This window comes from Equus asinus, chromosome 1 (assembly GCF_041296235.1).
Source record: "Equus asinus isolate D_3611 breed Donkey chromosome 1, EquAss-T2T_v2, whole genome shotgun sequence".
Lineage (NCBI taxonomy): Eukaryota > Metazoa > Chordata > Mammalia > Perissodactyla > Equidae > Equus > Equus asinus.
The window spans coordinates 53,079,265-53,106,458 of NC_091790.1; the positions used below are offsets into that span (position 1 = coordinate 53,079,265).

The 27,194-nt window shown below is 43.9% G+C and overlaps 2 long non-coding RNA genes across 2 annotated transcripts in view; both read right to left on the bottom strand.

Annotated features, from left to right (window-relative positions):
* LOC139041254 (uncharacterized) overlaps positions 1 to 27,194 on the bottom strand; it is a 160,352-nt gene that overhangs the window by 5,610 nt on the left and 127,548 nt on the right. The window contains exon 2 of the long non-coding RNA XR_011496074.1: positions 4,575 to 4,766. This is a non-coding gene — a long non-coding RNA (uncharacterized lncRNA). The remainder of the gene's footprint in view (positions 1 to 4,574; positions 4,767 to 27,194) is intronic.
* Positions 18,692 to 25,704, bottom strand: LOC139041242 (uncharacterized). Its single transcript, XR_011496064.1, has 2 exons — positions 25,442 to 25,704; positions 18,692 to 19,362 (listed from the first exon to the last, which is right to left on the bottom strand). It is a non-coding gene; the product is annotated as an uncharacterized lncRNA (long non-coding RNA).

Consider the following 27,194-nt stretch of genomic DNA (forward strand, 5'->3'; position numbering starts at 1 on the left):
GAGGTTCCAGGGAGAATTTTGATCTGAATAACTTATGGAGGGAGGTTTCAAGGTCATGTAATTTAAACAAGTGCAGTCAAAGAGATGGCTGTAAGTGAGGAAAGCAGGGCTCCTGGAGTGGTGAGAGTCACTAGGCCAGATGGGAGAGATGGGGGGCTGGGGAGGGTGTGGGTACACCAACGATGCACTCCTCGGGTCCCCAAGATGCCAGATGTCTGGGAAGCAGCTGCCACCATGGCCTTTACTGCTGCAGCCACCGCCAGTGCCATTTTCCCAACCACCAAGAACACCACCACAGTAGGCTGGACAGGGAAGTAAGAAGTAGGTTCCAAATTCACCACTGTGGTCTCAAATCTGGACGTGGGAATGTTGGGATTGGGTCTGATAGGAGTCGTTGGGCAAGAGGAATTATCCTGAGGCAGGGGCATGAAGATCCCTGAGCTCCTCTCCAAGTGTCATTTGTTGTATTTGCCTCTGTTGAGCTGAGGTGGATCCCTGCCCCAGAGGTGACCAGAGTCAGCCCACTCCACATGCCACACCACAGGGGGCGCCACCCCACCCAATGCATCCCAGGAGGTTGTGGGACACCACCCCCCGCTGCTGGTGCCCTTGCACCGGCTGCTGCCAAGTTCATCATCCTCCCTCAGGAGCCCGGCCTGGGCTGGAAGGAGCCAGAATGTGGAGGGGCTGAGACACAGTTTGGGCACACTAGCTGCCTGGCAGCCTCCTGCTCCAACCAGGCTGATGACAACTGCCAGGGTACTTTCAGGTCTCAGGGCCCTTTTCCCCATCGTAGACCCCAGACAGAGACTCATCCCAGGAAGCTGGAATGGCTGGCCTCCTTAAGACAAAGCAGGCTCCTACAGAGGATACACCTCTCCCCGTGCCCTGCCACAGTGCACCCAGGGAGATGGCCAGGGGAAGGCCTGCCTTGGCCCTTAGTCATGGATTTCTCTCAAGAGTAGAGCTCTGGGCAGCAGGAGGGCATGGCTTTAGTGACTCCAGAGTGAAGGGAGGTGCCTGCCCCTGGAAGGGCAGGCCTGCCAATTTCCCCACTATTTCCACAGGGGGCGTGGCATGCCTAGTGTGGCCAAACTCCTTTGGCTAGCATTGTGAGCCCTGTTGACTTGTCAAACATTTACTGCTCCCTGTGTTGAAAAGTTCCTTCCTGATGGGAGGCCTTGTTCTGTCAAACAATAAAGGAGGCCCCGGATGATCAGCATGCAGGAGGGATAGCCTTGCCCTGCCCCCTGGCTCCTGATGGGCAAAGAGGGGCAGAAAGCTATTTTCAAAGGATGGGAGTGGGACCTGAGCAGAAGGGGAGAAGGGGATGTGAGACACAGTTGTAGAAGTTGGGAATCCCAGTTCACCAGCAGCTGCACCCAGCCACCACCAGTGGGCTCCCCCACACTTTCAGTGCCACAAGGACCTGTCCCTCAGCAAGCCCAAGGGCCTTTCTGAGGCCAGTCACCTTTGCTGTGCATGCGTAGATAGAAAGGAGGGTTTTCCCTCCATGGAGTGGCGCTTCCAGAGTGCTAACAGTCAATAAGACCCATGGGATTTGTCAGTCAGTTGGGGAGGGGCGGGTGCACCCACCATCCTCTCTTCATTTTCCTGAGATCCTAGATCTGGTGAGAGTCACTTGAGGTTTCCATGAAATTAGTGGAGTTCTCACTGTGTTGTAGGGGATCTTGTTGAGGTAATGGCTGGCCTCTGTGATATCGGGTCTTGGTGAGGTCAGAGGGGGGTCTCTATAATGTCACTAGAGGTTTCTTGGAGGTCATGGGAGTTCTTTGTGTGTTCAGGGAGTTCTCTGTGAAATCAGGAGACCTCACTTTGAGGGAAGAGGGGTTCACTATGAGGTCAGTGGAGGTCTCTGGGTGGTCAGACAAGTCTCTGTGTGGGCATGGGATGTCTCTGTGTGGTCAAGGGGAGTGTCTAAAGTGTCAGGGGATGACTCTGTTAGGTCAGCTGAGATCTCTGTCTGTCAGTGAGGGCAGAAGGGGTCTCTATGAGGTCAGAGGTGGTCTCTGTGAGGTCACGGTGTTACCAAAATCAAAGTGGGTTGAATCCTTGCGAGTTAAGTTGGCATGAGCACACTAAAGCTATTTGGGGACATAAACCTTCCCTCGTTTGTTTGTCTTCCAGCCCTTGACTATTGGGGGCAACTGAGAATGCTGTGTAGTAGCTTCCCTCACTTCATCTGTAGTAAGTTCACAGAAGGTGTCAGTTCACACAAGGGCAGTGTGGAAATTAATGGTAACTAGAGAAGCTCTCCTGATGGAGCGGCCATTTTTGCAGCTGCAGCTGCCACGTTATGTCCTTTGAAGGGCTTTACCATGGATCCCAGCTACTTTCTGGGGGACCTGTACCACTTCTAACAGTTTAAGCATCTCTGGCCCATGTTTAACGTCCATGATTCACTCTGGAGACCTCTGTGGCTGGAGGTCACTTCTGGGCAAGCATGGCTTAAAGACCCATTGGAATCAAGGAAAAGGGCAGCAGAGTTTAAGATATGACAGGATATTAAAGAAATCTGAAGGGTCTCTGGCATCATATCTTGATACTGAAGTATTCTATTTTGGGATAGCCAGAGGCCTCATCAGTCACTGGTAGACTAGAGAATTGATGTAGGAGTCCAAACCCTCATAGGTAGGTCCATAGCCGATTTTTTTGCTTTCTTGATTAACAGGCAGATGGCAGCTACTGCTCTCTTGGGGGCTACACTTTAACCACGGTGTCCAGCTTGCCCCACTCAAAAGCGTCCGTTTATGGTCGCCGTAGTTTATCAGAGAAGCTGATAGCCCTGCATCCAATGTAAAGAATCCAAGGAAGAAAAAACAGAGCCATCCCTTTAGACACATCATATCCCTTACAGGTCAAGAAGCTGAACATACTTAGCTCACATCTGACTCTATCCTCCTGGGGATAGAATCACACCCTGCAGGATTACCCTTCTCCCCGCCCCCATTTTCGATGCCAATTGCAAGTTCGGGTCGTGACCTGTGCTCCTGACAAAGCGGCCGCGAGACCGCAGGTTCCCACCACCCCCTCCCTGGGTTTGAGGGCTCTGATAGAGCGGCTCACACAACTCGGGAGAACCTCTCCCTTCTGAACAGCCACAGGGAAGAGGTGCATAGAGCAAAACATGTGTGGCAGGGAGGAGGAGCTCCCGGGGCCTCTCTGGGTGTGCCACTCTCCCCGAACCTCCACGTGTTCGCCAACGCGGCAGCTGTCTGAGCACCGTCCTTTCGCAGTCTGACGGAGACTCCATCGCCTGGGCATAGTCGATTACGGTCATTGGCCGTTGGCTACTCAGCGTGACCTTCAGCCCCTCTTGCCCCCGCCCCCACCCCAGGGCTGGGGGTGGGGATGGGGACGGGGACAGGCCTGAAACTTCCAAGGCCCGAATCGAATCGCACAGTTGGTTTCCCCGGCACCCAGCCCCCACCCTTAGGGCTTCTCCAACACTCACCTCGTTAACACCAGTTCAGGTGGCGTTGAAAGGGGCTTGTTAGGAATAACACCAGACAAACCACTTCGCCTTTCTGGCTCTGGACTCGTTTCAGGAACTGAGCCCTAAAGTAATTCTCCTAACCAAAGATGCGCCATGTGGCTCTCGTATGGGCAATCACAGGACTTTTAGGCACTCGGTGCCAGAAACCAAGGGAAGGCATTTACTGTTATAGCCCCAGGAGCGCACAGCATTGAGAGCACTAAGGTCACGGGCAAAGCTAGATTCCCCTGTTCTGAAAACTTACTGATTCCGGGAAAGCTTCCTCTTTATGGCTTCTGGCTTCAAGGGGCATATGTTTTACCCGGGGCCAGCCACCTACCTGCTTCCGTTTTACCTTTCCTGGCGTGGCACCAGCTGCTCACTCCACCTGTCCTTGGGCCCATAGTTCCGAGTTAGCCCTGCTTGAATCATGTAGGGGAATCTCTCGCTTCTCAGGGGCTGCTGTATCCTGCAAGAGGGCCATCAGCTCACCTCCCCCACTTTTTGGCGCTTGGAGCTCGGTTTTCTCCTGTTCCCGGCCTGTGGAGGCCCCTAACTCACAGCGCATGTCCCTCCCTAGAAGGGGGTGGGGAACGGGGCATTCTGGTACACACAGTGAGGAATCCTTCAGCAGTCTGGACCCTGTTTCACAGGTCCAGGGCTCCAGACGTCTTCCGGTCTCTCCCTTTCCTGAGACCTCCTTCAGTTCACACTTTCCTTCAGAAAGGTTTCCCTTGTGGGCATTCCACACCAAGAACACGGCTCCACTAGGGAGCAAAGATTCAGCCTGCTCTCCTCCTTCCTGCCGAGGTCACCGGGGCCTCCCGGAGCCAACCGGGGGAGGGGGCTGTCCCTCAGCCCCATCACGTCTCATCTGTGGTCAAGGGAAACTGCCACGGCTCGGTCTTCTTCGATCCCTTCCCTCCCTGGGGACGGTTCGGACAATCCTGCCACCAACGCCCTTCCTCTTGGCAGTCCGCACACCGATTAGCCCCCGACATTGTGGGTGGCCTCCTGGCCCCTCGGTGGGGGCCGGGGTTACTCACCCATGGCATATGCCCCCTCTCCCTCAGGATACCTTGAGGAGACTGGCGGGCCACAGCGAGCAGGGCGGCCTGCCTTTTCATCATCTTGTCTTCCTTTGCATCCTCAGCTTCAAGTCGGTTATGGAGCACCCTCCGTGCAGCCACTCGTAGCTGTGCGGGACTGGTAGCAGGACGGATCGCCAACTTTTGGAGTTTCCCACGGGTGTCTGGAGCACTTCTGAGATCTGAAACACGGATTCGGGATCACTGTACTGCCCCGGGCCTCCAGGTCCCAGTTTGTGTATCGCCTGAGGCAGTCCTGCGGCCTCTGGAACAAAGTGTGTGGGTGTGGTGGGGTGGGGGTGGGGGGGGTGGGCGCGGGGCGGGGAGGGGCGGCTCGGCTTTCCCCAGGGCCCTATTGGACCTGTCTGAATTTAGGCCATTTAATGGGTGGCCGGCTTACTCTTTTCATGGCTTTCAGAAGCAGACCCCGACAATATCCTCCCTTTCCTCCATCCCCAGGATCATTGGGATTTCACCCTGCCTCGCTCTCTGGCACAGCCTGTCCACCAGGCCTGCGGATGTCCGATCCTGGGTCATCTGCCTTACCCGCTTGTTCCCTGGCTTCGAACGGAACGGATGACTTTGCCTCAGGCATGCTAACCTTCTCCTCCAGAAGCCCACAATTCGTATGGGGTGAGAATTCATATGGAGTAAGTATAATAATATTGCTCATAATGTTATTTTTATTATTAATAGCTAACAATTATATAGTGCTTCCTATATTCCAAGCAATATTCTAAGTGCTTTCTCAATGTTAACTCTTTGAATCCTTGCAATTCCCCCATGAGGTAGGTATTATTTCTTTCAAATGAGGAAACTGAGGCACCAGAGAGAGGCTAAAACCAATATGTAACTGATAAATGAATTCCTCGATAAGGCTGAGTAAATGCAGGCTCTTTGTGTTCGGAGTCTTGGCTCTTGATACTCTATACCTGTTCTCCTGCAAGTCCTATGAAACTCAGAAGCTTGTACCGTGGTGGTGAGGCACAGGGGCTTTAAGCACACTGCTGAGTTCCAGAGCTGACTCCACCCTTGGCTTGGTAGTGAAAACAGTCCTGGATTTGAGAAGCTCAGTATCTACTGCCCTCTCCTCTAGGACCCAGTAGAGGTGGGGGATACAGATGCAAATGTTGGGAGACTTTTAAGTTCTAGGGGCAGGTTGTATCCAAAGAAGCTGAGGGCCTGCAGGTAACTTCTCCTCGCCAGTTTAGCACCTCCCCTACCCCTTCAGCCCCCATCCATGCAGAAAGGCAGCATGAGCCTGGAATCACTCAGGCCTAGATGGAAATCCTGGCTCTGAAATGCACTGGCTTTGGGTAACAACTTAGGCTTCATGATCAAGAAGGTAAAATCAGAGGAAGATGGTGCTGTTGAGTGAGCATCCCAGCAGCTGAGTTAAACGGTAACCAAAATGACTGCCTGACTCAGGGGCATAAGGCTTTAATGCACACACACTTCACATGTCCCAGGCACAGGCTAGACATTCTACACGGCTCCTCCCTTTTCATACTCCCAATAGCCCCAGGAGTTGTGTTGTTCTATACCCACTTCACAGATGAATAAACTGAGGTTCAGAGACCTTAAGTAAGTTGTACCAAAAGTTGGGCTTCTTTGAATCCTTGTTACCATTATGGGCTTAACTGTATCCTCCCAAAATTCATATGTTGAAGACCTAACACTTAGCACCTCGGAAGGTGATTGTATTTGGAGACAAGGACTTTAAAATGGTGATTAAGTTACATGAGGCCATTAAGGTGGAGCCCTAATCCTGTCTGACTGGGGTTCTTGTAAGAGGAGGAAATTTGGAATCACAGGGAGACATCAGGAATGCGCTCACACAGAGGGAAGAACATGTTAGCACAGTGAGAAAGTGGCCATCCACAGGTCCCCTACTATCAGCACATAATCAGGAAGGGCAAAGAGGTTTTCTGGTGCCATTTTGTCCCGAGGCTTTATCTCATATTTCGTAACTCCTAGCAGCTCTGAAAAATAAATGTTATGAATGTGGAAATATCAATGGATCTGGGACTTTTTCTTGCATTATTGTCATTTCTCAGAGGATCAGAAGATGTCATAGGCATAAGCCTGTCTCTCCTAAGAAGGCCTGGAAAGAAATTACAGAAAGTGTAGAAGGCAGGAGCTACTTCTACTATAGCTCATTTCCAGATTCGGGCTAATATCAGATCTTCATTGGATTATTAATGTTTCTTGAGAGTGCAGCTTCATCAAATTTCTCTTCCCTGCCTGGGCCTTCAGCAGCTGATACGGTCATCAGCTGTCTAGCTTGTGGCCCTGCATACCTATGCCTTACCTATTCATATGTCCAAAGTGACATGAAGCTCAGGACGCCATATTTTCTGATTTATGGTATCATTTTTGGAAAAGTTTTATGAGGTATAAACAAAGCAAACTAGTTAAAAATCTAACAATCCTTTTTATTTGAAGAGAATAAGATTATATGCCATTAGAACTCCTCTGCAAAACCCAGGACATATATCTCACAACTTGCTTGACATTTTTTTTTAAAGATTTAATTTTTTCCTTTTTCTCCCCAAAGCCCCCCGGTACATAGTTGTATATTCTTAGTTGTGGGTCCTTCCAGTTGTGGCATGTGGGATGCTGACTCAATGTGGCTGGATAAGCGGCGCCATGTCCGCACCCAGGATCCAAACTGATGAAACACTGGGCCACTTGCAGCAGAGCACGCTAACCTAACCACTCAGCCACGGGGCTGGCCCCCTTGCTTGACTTTTGATAGGTAAGAAGGAGATAGAAATTCTTACCAGTGGCTATCTGGTTGCTAGAAACAGAAACTGCCTTTTGTTAACATAAGCAAAAGAAATATCTTTAAAGGCTATGGAATGACATATAAAATTGAGGGAAAATAGAACTTCAGGAAGAACCAGAACCAAAAAATAATGAGAGATACAGAGACAGAGATAGAGAGTGGGGGGGAAGGGAAGAAGGGAGGGAAGGATGGGTGGAGAAAGTGATAGAGTTAATTGAACAAGGTGGCCACAGCATAGGCTAAGGGAGGGGATGGGAGATTGACAGTAGTCCGTGATCCCAGAGAAGAATGTATTTATATACAAATGGAGGAAGGATACTGGACAAGCAAGTATAAGTGATTTTCACTAACAAAGCATTCCTAAATTACTCATAAGCATTACGTGACTCCCTGATTGTCACATGCACAAGTATTGCTCCATGAAATTCCTGCTTGGGGACTTCACCAAATGTCATCTATTTACACTCAACACCCATTTCCATCTCCTTGTACATTCTTTCTTGTGTTGCAGTACTTCCCATACTTGAGAGGGCTAAAAAGAACGTTTCCAAAACTCCCTTGATGCCACGGTTCCAGAATTGATTTAAGTTCCATCAATGTAATGCAGTTGCATGAGATTTGAAAGGCAGAAGGGGTAGTGAAGGGCAGCAGGGACATTTCGTATATTTATTTTCCGGCATTAGTAGGAACTCCAGGCCCTGGCAGGCATCAGTTTTTCCAGTGGCCAAAAGGCACTTTGCACTGCCTAGTCACCAACCTCATGGTCAGGGGCACGGAGACATCAGCCAGAATTTCCTGCAGTTCCCCCATCTCTGGACTACATCTGCTGAGGCCTGACCCTGAGCCTGAGCCTAGCAGCAGACACCAAACTCCATTCTACTAGCCCTTGCAATAATTCTGTGGATGTCTAATTTCCTATAGTAAAGCCCTTTCTAGTGGAGATACTTAAAGTAGTTTCTGTTTCCTGCATGCACCCTGAATGATACAAGTATCAAAAAGCTCCTTCAGTATCAATTTAATTTCCAGCTTTATTGCACCTTCTTTCAGTGCAATGATATGGTTCACCCATCTTATGGCTCCTTTCCTTGCACAGATGACAGAGTTTTCTTGAGTAATTGAGCAGAGCTTCCTCTGACTTTCCTACAGGTGAGTTGAGTTATTTTGTTCCTTGAGATCACTCCCATTTCCCAGAACTATTGTTGACTATGCTGCTTAGCTTCAGTGGTTTCTTTGTTGTGTTTCATCTCATTACTCCCAGAAATGTAGATGCCTCACCAGTGAAGAAAGACTAGGAGTGATGATTGCCTTGATGGCTGTTCTTTTAGGCCAGTTGGATCATAAAAGGCATACTTCTCCAAATATTATTATATCATGAAGCATTCTCTGGTGATAGCCCTTTGATAGGTACACTTATGGAAGAAGTTAGAGTTGGTATTATGCATTAGAATTTCAGTCACATAGTCCCTTGGATCTAGGAATCCCAAAGCTAGGGACTTATGTTACTGATATCTCACAAAAAATCCTCTCAGATTTACATATAAGTTTAGTGCAGGAATTTTTTTTGGTAAGTGTTTTTAAAAATGAAAACAGCAAAACGATCATTCAGGGACCATTTAATTGAATTACAGTATATTCAATTGATAAAAGTATTCAGCTGTAAAATAACATGGTTGGCCCAATACAGGAACATTTCCAAGATGTAATATTAAGTGAAATGATAAGGATGAATTGCACAAAATATTTAGCATTTAGCAAGTTTTAAGTATGACAGGTGAAAAAATATGCATTGGTGTCAACTACACATCAACTGTTCACTAATTCCCCTTGGGATCAAAATACTAGGTTCTGAGGGTTTAGAGTGGGGGGGTGGTATATCATTTTGTGTTTCAGTGGAGAAAGAGAAACATTACCAGGTATTTCAAACAGAGGGAATTTACAACAGGGGATTGTGGGTTGGTTATGCCAGGATTGGACGACTGAGAATGAGGGTATTCATTTCCTAAGGCTGCTGTAGCAAATTACCACAAACTTGGAGACTTAAAATAATAAGCATGAATGAAAAAAGAGAATGAAATATACAAAAAGAAGTGTATATGAGACATATAGGAAATGCTGACAATACTCAGTACACATGTAATCAACGTTTCAGAAGGACAGGAGGAAGAGAACGGAGCTAAAGCAATATCTGAAACAATTATGGCTGAGAAATTTCCAAAAGTGATAGAAGACTTCAAGCCACAGATCCAAGAAATGCTATGGATTCCCATGAAGACAAATACAAAACATTTAGAGCCCACCAAACATGGTATGGTCTAAGGTCTAAAGGGGTATTTCACAATAAGGAAGTGTGGGCCCAACTTTGCATCTCTTCATTGTGGGGCCTGTGAGTGAGGGAGAGGAAGAAGCAGCAATCATGGAGCAGGGCTATAGCATGGCTGCTGATGGGGGATAATTAGGAGGGAATGAAGGTGGCCTCAGAGGCTCATTGATCCCCTCAAACATTGCTTGAAGACCTGTAACTCAAGATTTGACAGAAAAATGGCTAAGAGTTTGCCTTCCCTTTTATCAAGGAAAAAAAATAGCTATAGTAATTCTTACTTACAACTACTTATACAAAGGGACAGAAAACCCAACTCAGTGGGTATAGACCATGAAGAGATTTTGTTTTATGTAAGTGCAAAGTCTGGCAGCAGCAAGCCTTACAGGTGTGGGTTGATCTAACCATTCAGGTGTCAAAATCAAGGATCTGCTTTCATTCTGGCTCTCTGTTCTGCTTTACTTGGTGTTGGCATAATCTCTAGGCTCTACGTGGTAGTCCTCCAACTTCTCCAGGTGGGCACTCCTCTGCAATAGCAAAATAGCCATGGCAGCTATGTCATCATATCTGTACAGCTCCCTCTTTTGGTAGGTCCTTCTAGGAAGGAGAGAACATTACTAGCTAAGAAATTATAGCAGATATCTCCTCTCACCTCTGAGGCTCAGATTGAGTCTTATGCCCATCTTTGAACCAAGATCGTGATTGAGATACCACGTTAGTCTTCAACTAAGCAGAGACCAGGTTTAGAGTTGGAATTGGGGGTTAATACTACCAAACCACAGCACTGGGATGGGGGAGGAGTGGTCTCCACAAAGCAAAATATAGTTGCTAACAGTAGAAGTGGGTAATCACCAGAGGAGGAACAAATGCTGAAAGCCAAAAAAAAAAAAAAAAAAAAAATTAACTCAAATCACATGGCATGACACTTGACCCACTTCTCTTCCCTTTTCCTCCTGGGTTAGCTCGGCTCTGTTCTCAACTGTTGCTTGAATGCACCAAACACCACGCCCTTGAGGCCTTTGCTCTCCCCAGAGCTTTATCCTGGAATGCTCTTTCCTCAGACATTTGCTTGGCTTTCTCCCTTGTTTTTCTATTCACGGCTCTATTTAAATGTCACTTCAGAGAGGCCTTTGGTGAATTCCCTATCAAAAATAGCAACTGCATTTCTATATACCCCCATAATTGGCTTTGGTTGTGTTTATAGCATTTATCACTATTTGACATTATTTTATGTCTCTCTTTGTCCTCACCACTGGAACGCACTCTCCCTGAGAAGATTCTCTCTTGCTCATTGTTGTATCGTGGTGCCTAAAACAGTGCCCAGCATGTAGTAAACATTAAACAAATGTTTGTTGAATGAATGAATGCGTTAGAATCCAAGACCTAACCCCACTTCTGTAATCTTAAGCAGGGAACTGAAGCCTTTATTGCCTCTGTTACCTTATCTGTCAAATGGAGATGCTTTCTACCACAGAGCATTATTCTTCAAGTAAGAAAATGTGTGGGAAATGTCTGGCATGTACAGATCTTTGATATATATTATTCTCACAAACATATATATTGATGTATATATATATATATATATATATATATATATATATTCTCACAAAGCTTCATTCAGTGGACCCAATGAGGCCAGAATCCTTTATTTAAATCAGTTGTTATCGACCCTGGTGTCACTTTAGGATTACCGAGGGAATTCTTCACAGGTGCTGAGCTTGGTTCTCACCCTGAGTCTCTTATTTAATTGGCCTGGTGTGACGCCCAATCATTGGCAATTTTTAAAGCTCCCCAGCGGGGTCTAATATGCAGCCAGTGCTCAAGACCACTAGTTTCTAGTCATTGGTGGGCTGATGGCAGGGCTGGATGTGTAACCATCAGACTCATGGAAGCATTGTAAAACCTGGCCCTTCCAACACCTGGAAATCTCTAGAAGCCAGCTTGGCTTATTTTCTCCAGTACAAACCTTCAACTGGCAGACTACACAGATGATCCTTCCCACTGTGTTAGAAAGAAAAAACATCAGCCCTGCCTCAGATTTCTCAAATGATTTTTACATGTGCAAACCATGACCTGTTTCCACGCTTGTAGATGTTAGGGGGGAGAAAGGGAAGCTTAAAGGAGACCAGGGAGACTAGTGTGTATTTTCTTCTAAAGAAACTTTTAAAAGTGCAGAGAAACTGGCCTGGGACAGGGTCTAGGATCTAGATCTTATACTAACAGGGATGATGCATGTGAACAGTGCCCAGGACAATTCCTGGCCCATCGTAATTAGTGTTCAATTAAGCAAACTAGACTTGCCTAAGGTGTTATGATAATAATGACACAACAAACAATGAATCCTTTTTTTGAGCATCTTCCCTGTGTTAAGTATTTTAGGTAGGTAATTTTTTATCTCTACAACATTACGGTAAATCACTGGTTTTCTCCCCTTTCACAACTGGCAAAATTAGGATCTGAAAGCTTGCAGCTGGGAGAGGGAAGACTCAAGATTAGCATTCAGGGCTGACACCAAAGTTCATCTTCCTGCCTGTATACTCTATACTGTTTCTAGAATCCCCTTAACTCTCAAACTCTATGACTCGGAGCAACTTGGACCTTTTTCACCTGCAGTAAACAGAAAGCTTTTCCTTCACTTAAAATAATGTAAATAGTGATAAATGCTAGGAATACAACCGAAGCCAATTGTGGGGGTACTGGGTTAGAGATGCTGTTCAAACCTCATCCCATTCAGACCCTCTGACTATTGATAGGAGAGGGAAAGTGGAAGAGAGAGGTTTTGCCTGATCTTTGAGGCATACACCTGTGTGGAGAGAGGGGGCAGAAATGCCTGGTTTTCTGTTAAGAGGTAGGGCCATGGGAGGAAGCTGCTGCCCACTCCTCAAACTGTGCAAGTCCTCCTGATTCAGGGCAGTTCTACAGGCTCTTGTCTCTGCTTATCTGGAACTCTCTGCTCCTTGTGAACACCCACCATCACCTTTGCCTAGAAATTCCTATTCACCCTTTGGATCCACAGTTTAAGTGTCACTTCCTCCAAGAAGCCTCCTCTGGTTCTCCACCACTCCCACCCCTACCCTAAAACAAAATATTTTCACATCTTCTTTTGTTGTGTTTATGGTAGTTTGTAATTAAATAATAATTTTGAGTAATTGTTTAGCGCCTACCTCCCCTTTGTCAGCTCCATCAGGGCAGGAACCAGATCTTTCTGATCTACCTCCATATCCCCATCGCCTAACACAGTGCCAAACACATAGAAGGGCCTCAACATTTTATTTGCCTGGCTGTAAGTGTTACAATGAAGAGACCAAACTTAACCCTTCCATTTTTTCTATCTTTCTCAGGAAACAGAGGAAAGGGAACCTCTGCCACTCCAGTGCAGCCTGACATTCCTGAGATGGCTCAAGACACAACTAAACAAATGGTATGCACCTGGGTATGTGGAGCTTGAGGAAGAGCTTCACTCATCTTTCACCTTCTATTCTCTGATGCTGGGTAGGGTCCTCCTTTCTGGTTTTTTTTTTTTTTGGTGTTGTTCATTTATTTTTTTAATGATTGGCCCTGAGCTAATATCTGTTACCAATTTTTTGTTCTTCTTCTCTCAAAATTCCCCTAGTACATGGTTTTATATTCTAGTTGTAGGTCCTTCTGCTTCTGCTATGTGGATGCTGCTTCAGCATGGCTTGTTGAGATCCATTCCCAGGATCTGAACTGGTGAAGCCCTGGGCTGCTGAAGCAGAGCATGTGAACTTAACCATTCGGCCACGGGGCTAACCCCCCCTTCTTGGTTTTTGGTTTCCACCCACCACCGTGATGTCAGACTCTCTTTGACTTTGAGAATCTCCTCTGGCAGAGAAGGGAGGTAGAAACCTCTTCAAGTGTGGGGTGGTTCCTGCCTTAGCTGATATCGCTGCAGAAACCTCTCTCCACAACCTGGTCATGGGCTTGGCACCTGCCGCAAGAAATTGGACCTGTAGCATGTGCAATGGTTCTGAAGCCTGTGACCAATCCTCCCACTGCCATCAAAATAAAGGGTGGTTCTGAGACCTATTTCAACTTTTTTTTTAAAGATTTTATTTTTTTCCTTTTTCTCCCCAAAGCCCCCGGTACATAGTTGTATATTTTACTTGTGAGTCCTTCTAGATGTGGCATGTGGGATGCTGCCTCAGCAAGGTTTGATGAGCAGTGCCATGTCCGCACCCAGGATTCAAACCAACGAAACACTGGGCCACCTGCAGTGGAGCGCACGAACTTAACCACTTGGCCACAGGGCCAGCCCCCTATTTCAACATCTTAAATTCAGCTTCCAGAGACTGAGGGTGACCTTTTCCCCAGACACCACATTTTAAAATGTAATGGGCTCTTTGATTTTGCAAACAAAATCTTGCAAGCAGTTAAATTACATTTTTAATATTCCCAGCACTTAGCCAGGAAAAGATGCAGACAGAATTGAAAAGCATCCTGAGGTTTTCTGTCGTTGTTTTTATTTAAATGCCCAGATTAGACCATAATTCATCTCAAAATGGCAGGAGGCCTCTTCAGGCACTTCACACTTCAAAATGTCTTAGAAAATCATGTCAATTTTGGCAAGCCTCTTGCCATGCCAGAAACAACAGCAGATGCTTTTCTCCTTGAGTATCATCTATTGTGAATCAGATTATTAAAAAATACACCTTGCTCTTTTATTTTTGCCTCTGTTTTGAGGATTTTATGGCATCTCTGCAGTAATTGATTTGTTTCACATTCCTGCATAAGTAGCATTCATTGTCCCACTTTTTAGAAGGGGGAATTGAAGCAGAGGTGTGGTAAACCAACTTTCTTATGATCCCGGAGAAACTCACTCATTCATTCACTTGTTCATTCAGTAACCATGTCTTGAGAACCAGCTATGCCCTGGTCACTAACCAGACCTTGAGGATACATAAACGACTATCTCACAGGCCAGTCTCCAGATCTCTGGTAGAAGAGAGAGTCAATAAATGATTACAACATTCCACGATAAGTGCTGAGGTGGATAAAGGGGCCACAAAGAATCGCCCCTCAGCCAGCTTGTCTGTAAGAGAAGGCTTCCCACAAGAAGTGAAATATGAGTCAAATCTTGAAGGATGAGTAGGACCCCAACCATCCAAGGCCTGAGTGGCAAGAAGGGCTTTTACAGCAGAGGGAGCAGCATGCACAAGGCACAAAACAGCTTCGTGTTTTCTGGTTTTAGGTGGTTGGAGAAAAAGATGTATATGTGGGATTGAAAGAAGATAGGCAAGAACGAGAACGAGAACAGTCTTACATGCCAATCACGGGACGTGGACTTCCTCCTGACACAGTGGGACGAAAACAGTATAGAGTGTGTTAGTACTCACTCACTTACTTAGTTCAGCCTAATTCAGGTTCATACAAATTCCCCCTTTCCCTGTCTTTAGTGGTCAAAGAGAGTGTTGATCTATCTGAAGAAATATAAAATTATTAAAATCACTTTTTCAGATCCAAGGACCTCTTTGAACTGTCTAAAGTCATCCTGCATGCAAATGTGCATTTGCCTGGGTAGATTATCTAAAGCCTTCGTTGGATTTCTCAAGTGATCTAAAGCTCTAAAAAGTATAAGAATCACTACTCTGTTTATTTTATGAAAACTTTCAGCCCTTCCCAAAGTTGATTTTATCCAAGTAGAATTCTTTTATATCAATCTCTTAAAATTTACTGGTTGCTTGTTATCCATGTGGGTACCATATCATGTACCATTCTATTATTTCAAACAAAACAATTCTTCACATTTCCCAGCAGCAGGTTAATCCATGTTTGTTAACCAACTAAAACTGGACTTCTAATCTCAATTACTATTCTTTAGACCTATGGGATTTTCATACTTTCTATGTGAGAAGTTTGAGACAAAGGTACTATATTGGAGAAATACAGGTATTTGAATGTTGGGGGAAGCACAGATGATTTTCAAAAGTTAGAGTCATAATTCTATGGTGAGTTAGTTAAGATTATTTGGATTGAAATTAAGAGAAGAAACTCTACTAAATTTATTGGAAGGAGAGAGAAGCGTATTATGCTACCTAAGGTTAGAAATGTAACAAGTAACAGTGAAGTAAAATCAGGGACTTGAACTTCATCATGACGTCCTATATCTTTTCTCTTCTCTCTGCTGTTAGCTTCATTCTCCCTCTCTCTCTCTCTGTCCGTCTCTATCTTTCTGGACAGATCAGCCTTTTCTCATTTCCAGTACACAGTGTGTAAAACCCGTGAGAGTTCCTACCTCTCACACAGAATGATCTCTGTTTGTATATCCCTCTGTCTTCATCTCTCACAAATCGTTCCAAAATCACTGAACAATGAGTGCATTGGTCCCTTTGCATTAGATACCCAGTCCTGCACTGTACACTTAGATATGGCTGTTCTGTCCCTAACCATATGGCTCGGCAGGAGAGAAAATTCCTGGAAAAATGAAGTTGTGAAGATCAAACAATGGATGCCACTCTGTACATGGTAGGTGACAGAATGCCTGTCATGGCTGCCGGGACTAGGTTGTCCATTATTCTAAAAACATCTCTATTTTGCAGTAGACATGAGATTAGGATGCCAAACTGAGCTAGACATAACCTCTACATCTCCTTATAGTTCTGTGTCTACCATTCACTGCCTGATCTCAGTAAGTCACTTCCACTCTCTGGGCCTCGTCTTCCTTAGTTAAATTAACAGGACAGACAGAACTAGAAGTTCTTTATGGTCCATTACAAGGAGCCCATGAGCCTAAGACAACGTCACTATTCTTTCAGTCATTCTTTGTCAAGAACCTCAGGCTCATTGTCCAGAGGTTATTCCGTGGAGAAGTTATAAGCAATTCCTGAAGACCCTCCTCCATGAATCCCACTAGTATAGAACGTCAAGAAAAATCTCAACCAGTTACAAAAACCTTTTCTTTGTGAAAATCAGAAATGCAAACTGATTAAAGTCATGATTTCACCCTTCTCTTAAAAACATAGAAAACATTCAACACAGTAATTTACATCCTGGAAGGCTTCACAGATGTAGTCCTATAGCACTCAGGACTTGAAACCCATCCTCCAAGCTTTACAAAGCCAGACATTACAGTAAATCTCGCTAGCTGTATGGCCTCATCTTTGGCCAAGAGACTGGAGAAGATCTAGGTGGTGAATGTGTTGCCAGTGAGATAGTTGTGTTGTTTTGGTAGAAAACTCTAGAAGAGGATCTGCAGCCAGAAAACCCTACTGCTGAGACTTCAGCCTCCAAAGATCCCCCAAGCTCTTTGAAAATCAGGCCAGTCTCACAGCCTTTCCTGAACCCAGTGATGAAGAACGAGTCTGAAGAATCGGAGACATGGATCAAAAGGTTCAGGAAGCTAGAAGATGCCCTATACTTGTGTGATCTGAATAATGCAGGTGAAGTGCGAAGCTTAAAGCTAATAAACTTCTGTTTGTGTTTTAGTCTGAAAGTGGTGATCTCATTTTCTTTCACTTGTTAACAAACACAATTTGTATATAACCCACGTGCCTGGCACTGTGCTGGGCGCAGTCAGGGAATACAAAGATGGATCAGATGTGTAACCTCCACCAGGTTGCTTAAAGTTTCTCTGTGTCTCTGGAGGAATCCACTTCACCACCTGGGTCTAACCCACAGTCCAATCTTGCAATTCCCTTGATTGACATTTTCAGCATGCTTGCTAACAGACTGAACTCCAAACTTCTTAGCAAAGCAAAACCTGATCCTTGTCTACCTGACCAGTGTCTTCTCCTTCAGTTGCTATTCTCTCAGCATACCCTATCCTGTCAGAGTCAACAACGTGCCTTCCTCAAATGTGATTTCTCCTGTGGCCATGCCCTCCATCTGTGCTGTCTGCCTCTCCTTTACCTACCTCACCCCCTCCCAACTCCCCGTCTTGTCCAACTGGCTAATTAATGCCTAAACATATTTTACGTTGGAACTCCACTCCACTCCTCTGAGACTCCACAGACAGATCTAGGCCAACCTTTATCTGATCACTTAGAGTTCATTAACATCCAGTATCATATTTGATATATTGTATTTTTTCAATCGAGGGCTTGTTACTATCTCACCAGTAGACTATATTCCCTTTTTATCCCCAGCATCTTGTGCAATTCTGTTCAACACTTTTTTTGAGGCAATAAGTAAATAAATAAATGTACATAAATAACTAAATCCAAGATGGGAGGTGATAAATGCCATTAGGGTGTGCTACGTGGGCATTCAGAGAAAGGAGGTTCCTTCCCATAAGGTGATCAGGAAGTCTCTGGTAATATGGGACTGATCATTAGAGATCAAGCGCAGTTTGTATACAAAGGGATGAAATGGAGCGCCCTCTCTGGCAAAGGTGCAGGTTAGCCAAGCAAAGTTATGTATGAAGCTCAAGGCAAGGAGTTTGCTTTGTATAAAATGTAAGGACTATTAAGAAGAATATCAAACGGTAGAAGATGGGACCAGATCCAGGAGGATCTTAGATGCCAGACCTGGAGATGAAGATTTCATTCAAAGATAGTGAGTAGTAGTGAGGGTTTCTAAGCAGGGGAGTGGTATGATCAAGTTGTACTCCAGAAAGTTGGTGTTTCTGTGCAGAATGAAGGAGAAATTGAAAGCAGGAAAAGGAGGAAGGAGGCTATCGGAGTGTCCAACTGAGAGAGAATGTAATCCAGAACCAGGTCAGAGGCCTGCAGAAGGGAGGAGCACATACAAAAGCACATGGGCTGAAATTGTTGTACTTAATCACACGCTGTGGCTCGTGAAGACTTAGTGTCCCCTATGTGGCTCTGGAAACATGAAACTTGTAGAAACAGAGATAAGAGTGGTTGTTTTCAGGGGACAGGGGGAGATGTTTAAAGGGTACAAACTTTCAGTTTTCAGATGAATAAGTTCTGAGGATCTAGTGTACAGCATGGTGAGGCTAGTTAATGTAGGGGAGGAAGACATTTCCTCTTCCCAAATGTGGGTTCGTCTGGCCGGAGAATGAATTAAATTCACCTGAGACAGAATAACAAGAGAAAATTAAACAAAGCTTTATGAGGAACCATGGCCCGGGGCCTTTCTTCCCGAAGGAAGAAAGGGCACCAAAGAAGTGTGGTGCACAGAGTGGTTATATATCCCCAAACAGGGTGTTTCACGTATGATTGAAATGTCCCTTTTACAACAGTCACGAGCCTGCTCTGTCAGCACAGCCCTTGATGAAGGCAGATAGGTCTGCTGTCTCAGTGAACGCTGCGGGGTGGCAGGTGTGTTGCCTCGGGGCTGGGGGATCACAGATGAGCGCAGCAATCAGTTCCTTGACTACAGAGAGGGAGGCACCTTTACAGATAGAGATTTACCTTACAGATGTAAATGTGTCCTAACAAAGGGCAAGTTCCACTCCTCAGAGCCTCCTTCCCTGTCCCACTTTATCAAAAGCAATCAGCCTCAAATAATCCTGATGCCAAAGAGACATATCTTGGGGTGGCCAATTTCAGGTCCCTACAGTCCCGCCTTTGAAACTAAAAGTTTCACAATCCAGAAGCTGAGTGGTAGATTGTTTCATCTCACTGAACACATTTCTTAGTCCTGGTAATAGATCAGTCCAGTTAAATTCATTTTAGAAGGTGGCGACGCAGGTGGGCTCCCAAAGTTAGGCCTTTATTTTGGAAGCAAGCAATCAGGTGTTTAAGAAGTATTTCTATGGAAATAAAAAGAAAAACAAGGTTAATGGTTGGAGCAAATTATAAACTAGTTCCTGAGTCCAGGAGGCAGCCAGTCAAGAAGACTTCTGGATGTCGGAGTGAAGCATCTTTAGCAGCTTGAAATGTCTCTGATGATGTCATCAGGCATTCAGATATCTTTCTGAGTGGCTTACAGCTTACACAGCAGCAGACAGGAATCTCTCAAGTTTTTATCAAGTCATTCAGCTTTAGTTTGCAAGGCTTCAGGAAAAAGAGCAGGTTCAAATCTCAATGATTCCAAATGAAAATGAGGAAAAGATTGAAAACATTAGTTTAGAGATTTGTAACCAGATATTTCAGCAGAAGAATTCAGGATCCAGTCCAGTTCACAGGTGGAAAAAAACCCTCAAAGACAGTTAACAAAGCTAGGATCTAACATCCACAAATGTGTCTTATAGCTTTTCACTGAAACGTAGTTCTTCTCTCTAAAATCACCCTCATTTTTACCAAAGATAGCCAAATTAAGACTAATTCGTTTGCAAAATAAGTTTAGTTTCAAGAAACTTGGCCCAATTATTTACATAAGTGCAGCAAGAATAGCAGTTGATCATATAGGCTCTTACATCTGCTTTGCTGAAATTTTTTATGAGGAATCTCAGATTGAACTTTAAAGACCTCTCGAGGCCAGGAAAGCCACGCCAAGGACTTGCTGTCAGATTTTGCCTACAGTACCTACAGATTTGGGTGGACTCCTCTCTTCTTGAGTTCCCCCAAAATATTCCAAGTTTCCTTACATCTGCCAGATAAGCAAGCTTCCTTACTTACCGGGTAAGATTGCCATAATCTCTATACACAAGGTACCAGGCCCATGTTTCCAAGTGGCTTTATTTCCAGAAAGTCAACCTTATTCCTCAAAGGCAGTATTGTCATATCTGAGTCTGTACGTTTCTCTCAAATATGACATTCCAGTCAAAGCCTTGGTAATACAACCAATGTCCTGTTATAAGGAGGACAGATTCTTATTGAACTTATGCAAATAACAATATTGCCATGAAACAACCATACTCACTCACTTACTAGGTTTCCAAATTCTGGAGGGATCAGGTAGGGAGAAAAAGATAAATGTTTCAGTTTTGTTCACAAAGGTATAATTTCACCAAATTGGTAAGTCATAGTTAGCATAAGAGAAAAAGACAGAAAGATCTCCTTGAATCTGAGAAAACAAAGCAACACATCAAAAACAATATTTCAAACAAAAGTCATAAAAAATTATAATCATCCTCAGTTCATTCAGTCCCATATAATCAGTTCTTGATCTTAATCTTCTGTTAACAGTTTTATGGGGTCTTCAGTTTCTCCACTAGATTTCTGTACTTTCTTACCCAGTTCAGTTCTGTGATCTGAAAGTGTGTCAGAAACCTGTATTCCAGAGTAAGTGTCAGAGTCCTTTTTATGAATCCCTCTGAAGATGAGACATATTTGCAAAAGCAAAAAGCATCAGAGTAAAACAACTGACTGTAAATAACAAAAGACTTAAAAATGACAATTGACAGAGAAACTTGGTTATTTCTGTGATATACAACACCTTAAAATGATAGTTAGAATTATGGCTGATAGCCAGGACAGATCAGAATTTTAGGAATGTTATATAATTTTCAAAACACTTATATCAATAACATTTACCCACATAATACCAGCTAAGAAAGATTATCATCACTTATATGACAATGCTTCCAATGTAATTTAACAGACCAATAAGCCTAATTAGTTTAGAATCTTCCACCTTATAGGAAGAGAGAGCAAATTTCTCTGTGAAGTCCCAGTGGCCCTCTGAAAATCCCCAGAGAAATCCTCTTCCTTCATCCAGGTCAAAGGAAAGCCTTTATTTCAGGACTTGAATATTTTTGAGGAAGAAGCTTGTCAAAAATATCAAAGGTTTTAAAACATTTGTGAAACAATGCTCAGGTATCAACAGCAAAAAAAAGAAAAACCTTAATAGAGAGACCTCTGTCTTTTTGCATAGGAGATTATCTTAACCAAACATAGATCTTCCTCTGGAAACTTACTCAGAAGGAAAAACCTTTTATAATTTCTTTATCAAGAGCAGACGAAGAGTTTAAGAAAATTATCATTTTTAGAGAGAAAGCCAAATTCTAATTCTTGTACCAGTTTACTCTTTCATATTAAAACCCATTTACCTAATTAGATTCATTTCAATCTTAACCAACTTGACCAGGTACAAAACTCTTTTCAGAATTTCTATAACTTTGTTTTACATTCAGAATTTGTCCCATGCTTTCTTTCTTACTTTCTAGTACTTTAGGACAAATTTATCTTTCTTAATCCAACAAAATATTTCCATTCTTTATACCGTCTTTACTAAAAACACACATTTTACTTTCCTTGAATACAGAGCATTTTCCTTATTAATTTCCAGTAGCTTTAATTACATGTGTTAATTAGACTTTTAACCCTTACAGACCATAGTAAAAAACTAAAAACTAAGCAATTAAGAATTATCTTTTATATCAGCATTCTAAACACTTCATAATTTCTAGAAACATTCCACTTCACAATAAAACACAAGGCATACTTTCTAATAGACCCAAATGTTTTTAGCCTCTTTGCAATAAGAAGCCAAAAGTAGATAAACTTACATTTAATAATTAATGTCTAATATCTTATTTGGAAATGATCTAGTTACTCAACGAATTTTATCATTTAAATTAACCTAGCAAAACTTCAAAATTTCAAGTTACCAAAGATTTTGGAAGTTATTTTAAATACACATACCGTAAACTACAATTATTGCTAAAAAAAGTTATCTATAAACTCTTATTTCATTTATATCTAAACCATTTGTTCCCAATAATTATGTTTAGATTACCCACAAAAACTTTGAGACATTAGACAAACAGCTATCATTTAAAGTTATTATGCTGACAAATTTCTAACAGAAAACATGAACTTTTTTGACTAGTGAACCCAGGCTGCATGTTTGCATCACATCCAAATACTGACAGCTCTTTAGGACATGCCTTTTCAATCAAACAAACAAAGTTAAACTTTCATTAACCAAAGATTAATCCATATCATCTTAACTTAAAAGACATTGGGTTAATTTCCATTGCATTTAGAATTTATGTAAGCGCTGACTTTAATCCAATTAAACAGAGCTCTTAGTTTGGGCCATATCACCCGGGGTAAAAATATCACACACACATAGACACACACAGACACAGCACTTCCACAGCAATTGTTTTAAAAATCACTCCATGAATCTGGTACAATACAAAACTCCCTAGTTATGAATCCAAATTTTGTTCTGAGCCTTTTTACTAATATTTCTGGAGAAGACACTCAAGACGCTAGATTTTTTTTCTCAGCAAGGGCACACTTATGACCTTTCCCCTCTTTTTTTTTTCCTTCAGTCTTAGGATTAGTGATGGTCTAGATAGTAGTTCCTGGAGAGGGGAGATGATAATCCTTTTGAGATAAAGGAACTGGGTGGAATCTGAACTGCCTCTAGAGCTGTATGTCCAGTCTTGCAAGGATTTTCCAAGGACAGTTGGAAGTTACTGGGTTTAACTTAATGACATTCTAGATTGACCTGCCTGTCCAACTACATCACAAAGGGACAGAGAAACTCCTCAAGTTTTCTCCAAGCTGGAGTTTCTGGGGCATAAGCCATCCAACTGAAAGCGTTTCCAACTTTAAAATGCACCCAGGGGGTGAGTCTCTTAGGATGCTTGAGGCATTCCTCATGGTGGTAAAGCTGGTGTCCAATTGACAAGGCCAGAGAAAGGGTGCAAAGGTGCCTGACCGCAGGCATCAACATAGTTATAAGATCTAGTCAAATCCCACTTAGCCCAGGGCACTTAGTCCCTGAGCCAGCACAGGTGAGCCAGGCAGGGAAGCAGGAGGCAAAGGCCTGGAGAACAATGGAAAAGAGATCAGGCCTCACCCTCATGGCCTCTTCCCCAAGGGTTATCGAGATAGAGGTCACACAGCAGTTCCCGTGCAGGGGCACACAACACCATCAGGACAGTTCACAGAATAAACCACAGGTCTCCTATTGTCATAACCAATTCAGTAGGCACCTAAAATGCTTAACAAGTCGATCGCCAAGAGAGGGCACCCCACGTGGTTGCTGGGGTGATCAGGCCCAGAAACCAGAGTGGGGGCTCCCAGAGGTCGAGCCTTTCACACTTTAAAGATTTCTTCGTTTCTCAATTGCAAAGCTCAAAAAGAGCCCAAAAATGGTCACTATCACTTTAAGAGAGAGGAAAGAAAAGGGTCCATTACCTTGAAAATCTCCCGAACCTAGGGCAGCATCCTACTTGTTCTGCCTGTGGGGTTCCTATAGCAAGGGATGATGGGGCGCATCCCTCTGCATTGCATCTCTTGTATGCCTTCCCTATTATGCCTGGCAGTCGTTAAGTGCCAGGTGAGTTGTCCCAAAGATCAAAGAACAGAGAAAAACCGTGAAGAATTTTTCCTCCGGTCTGGGGGACATTCTACCCAATTGCATCCTGGACCCATTCTCCCAAGAAGGGGTTCCCATACTCAACCAAAGGTTAGAGTTTGGTACTTGCCTTGAACCGGAGTCCTGATTGGGACTTACCCACAGTTCAGAGAGTGATCAGGTGCCAGAGGAAGGGATCCCAATCCAGCCTTAGGAAAAGAAACCTTCCACAGGAGTCTTGGAGATTGGCGACCATCCTAATGACTTAAGTGGCCGACCCGTGCCCATGTAAAATTTGTCTATTACAGATAGAGTCAGGAAAGAATGGATTAATTCATTTTCCATCACCCTCAGGCTTAAGGTACTGATTCTATTCAGGCTGAATGCCACGATTTGCCCCATAGAGTAGCCATGGGCAAGCAAACATGGATTCATACAGCTGTCTGAGAAGGTTCCCGATGGAGCAGTTAATTTAGACCCATCCTTGAAAAAGAGAAAGGCACAAGGAAAACTAGAACTTCGGCTCCCAAGCTGGTGAAGCAAGCTGGCTCAGCAGCCAAGGAGTCAAAAGAAAGACTTCCTGGGCTCAAGGCCTGGAAATAGCGTTCCTCTATTCAAATAGCGTGGGTACAGGGCCTATGGGCAGTGAAGAGCTGCAGCATGGCAGCAGGACCCATGGCCAGGACTTAACAGGTCTTAGTCTTATAATATTGCATAAGGAAGCATTCCCAGAAAGACGCTTTAAAACATACTCAAGCAAAGTTGATATAACCTCTTCATAAAAAGAAAATCAGCTCAAGCATTCCAACCTTTACAATCTTAACACATAGACCTTTATATTTCACCAGTTCAATTATAACCTGAGTCAGGGTTTAAACCTAGTTACCATTTTCTTGTGTTTCCTTTTCAATTTGGCTTTTTTTCATAGATACCAATAAAAATTATGATGAGAGCTCTCACAATTTTTTTCCCCAATTTAGAAGTTTTCCGAATTTAAATGATCCATCGTCTGGCTGATTTGACGAGTAGGATCTTAACAGCGACTCAACCAAAGCTTAACCAAGGACAAAGAGGCGTCCCCAAAAGAGATCCAGAAAGTTCACTCCCAAAAATAGCCTAAGAAAGTAAAGGCAAGCAACAAATGTTGAGACGACAAAGGCCCCTTATGAAAGCAGTTGGGACCTCTTATGACAAACTTCCCCGAGAGCTTACACAGCCAGACAAAGAGAGCCAAGCTCTCAAGACAAACTTTCCCAGAGCCCCAGTCTATGTGACTGGCTGCCAAGATGCATGCCGGTACATGCATCCTCCAATGGCGGAGACCAGAAAGGTCACAAAGCCAAGCTCTCAAGACATAGAACAAGACAAAAAGCCCAGACAACAGGCTTATAGAGATGCCTGTGTTGTATGACAAACAAAAAGACAGAGACAAGGAAAAGTCTATCTCTGGGAGGAAAAGGATCTACAACCAGTGAGTACTCAAATCCTAGAGTCGCTGAATCCGAGAAGCTAGCCCCACCAACATTTTCTCCTGCTAATCTAAATTTAGAAGAGCAAAAACCTCACCACTCTTGCTTCCTTTGGACTCTGCAGGCAGAGATCCGGGAGACTGATGTGGTAAGAACTCTTACCTCTTGCCGGCTCTCGTCAGGGGTCTGGGATCTCTCAGCCGCAGCAGTCTAGGAGCAAGCAGTGTCCAGCCAGGGAAATTTCAGCCTGCCAACTACGCCAAAACTGTAGGGGAGGAGGACATTTCCTCTCCCCAAATAGGGGTTCGTCTGGCTGGAGAACGAATTAAATTCACATGAGACAGAATAGCAAGAGAAAATTAAACAAAGCTTTATGAGGAACCATGGCCCGGGGCCTTTCTTCCAGAAGGAAGAAAGGGCACCCAAGAAGTGGGGTGCCAGAGTGGTTATATACCCCCAAACGGGGTGTTTCACATGTGATTGAAATGTCCCTCCCACAATAGTCACAAGATTGCCCTGTCGGCACAGTGCTTGATGGACACAGCAGGTAGTGGTCTGCTGTCTCAGAGGGCGTAGCTGGAGGCAAGTCGATTGTCTGGAGCTGGGCGGTCACAGGTGAGCTCAGCAATCAGTTCCTAGCCTAAGGAAAGATGCTTAATCATTAAGAAATGCCAGCGTTGGGAGGGGGAGGGAAGTTAGTTCCAGGAGGTTACCAGAGTAGCACAATAAAATGCAGATTTTAAGTCCTTGTCTTTGGTATTGATTAAGAGTTTTTAGAGAGAAGGTCATCTCCTTTCTTCTTCCTGGTACAGAGAGGGAGGCAACTTTACAGATAGAGATTTACCTTAAAAATGTAAATGTGTCCTAACAAAGGGCAAGTTACACTCCTCAGAGCCTCCTTCCCTGTCCCACTTTATCAAAAGCAATCAGCCTCAAATAATCCTGATGCCAAAGAGACATATCTTGGGGTGGCCAATTCCAGGTCCCCACAATAACAAAAGAAAATCAAAAGAGACACGGGAAATTGAGCTTCTGAAAAGGCCCGAATCAGTTCCCGAATTTGCAGCCTTTCCTCCAGACTCTGGTTGGCTTCGTGCTGTGATTGCAATTGCTTAACAAAGGGGGTATCCCAAGCCAGATTGCTAAGGCGAAAAGAAAGAAAGAAAGAGAGAAAGGAAAAAAAAAAAACTGGGAAAACAAGTTTTTTCACCGTGGTCTGCTATGACAACACCTAAATCAAATCTAAGGAAAATCTTTGTTCTATATGTCTGTCTGTATCTATATATGTTACAAATGTGTGATACTTTACCTCCAGATGGTACAATTTCTAAAGAGCTCTATTCCTTTGACTTAAAGTAAACACTTACAAAAAAGTTTCTCTAAGAAGTATTAACCCAAATGTCTTTCAAGTTAACATGACATAGATTAATCTTTGCTTAATGAAAGTTTAAGTTGTTGGTTTGATTGAAAATGCATGCCCTCAAGAGTTGTAGGTATTTGCATATGATGCAGGCATGCAAGCCTGTGTTTACTAGTCAAATAAGCTCAGGTTGTCTGTTAGAAATTCGTCAGCAAAATAACAGATATAAATGATCAGTTTTGTCTGATGTCTCATGAGGTTTCCGTAGGTAATCTGAATATAATTGTTGGGAACAAATGATTTAAATAGATAAAAGTGGATACAATAACTGTTTTATGGTTTGTATACTTGGGGAAAAAAAACAGCTTCGAAATTCTTTTTGGTAACAATCTTCAGTTTTGCCAAGTTAAGTTAAATGATAAAAAATCTGAGTATCTGGGTCATTTTTGGATTGGATAGAACACTGAAACATTATTGCCAGACGTATCTAAGTTTATCTACTTTTGCCTTCTTATTGCAGAGAGGCTAAAAGTCTTTGGGTCTTTTACTGTAAAG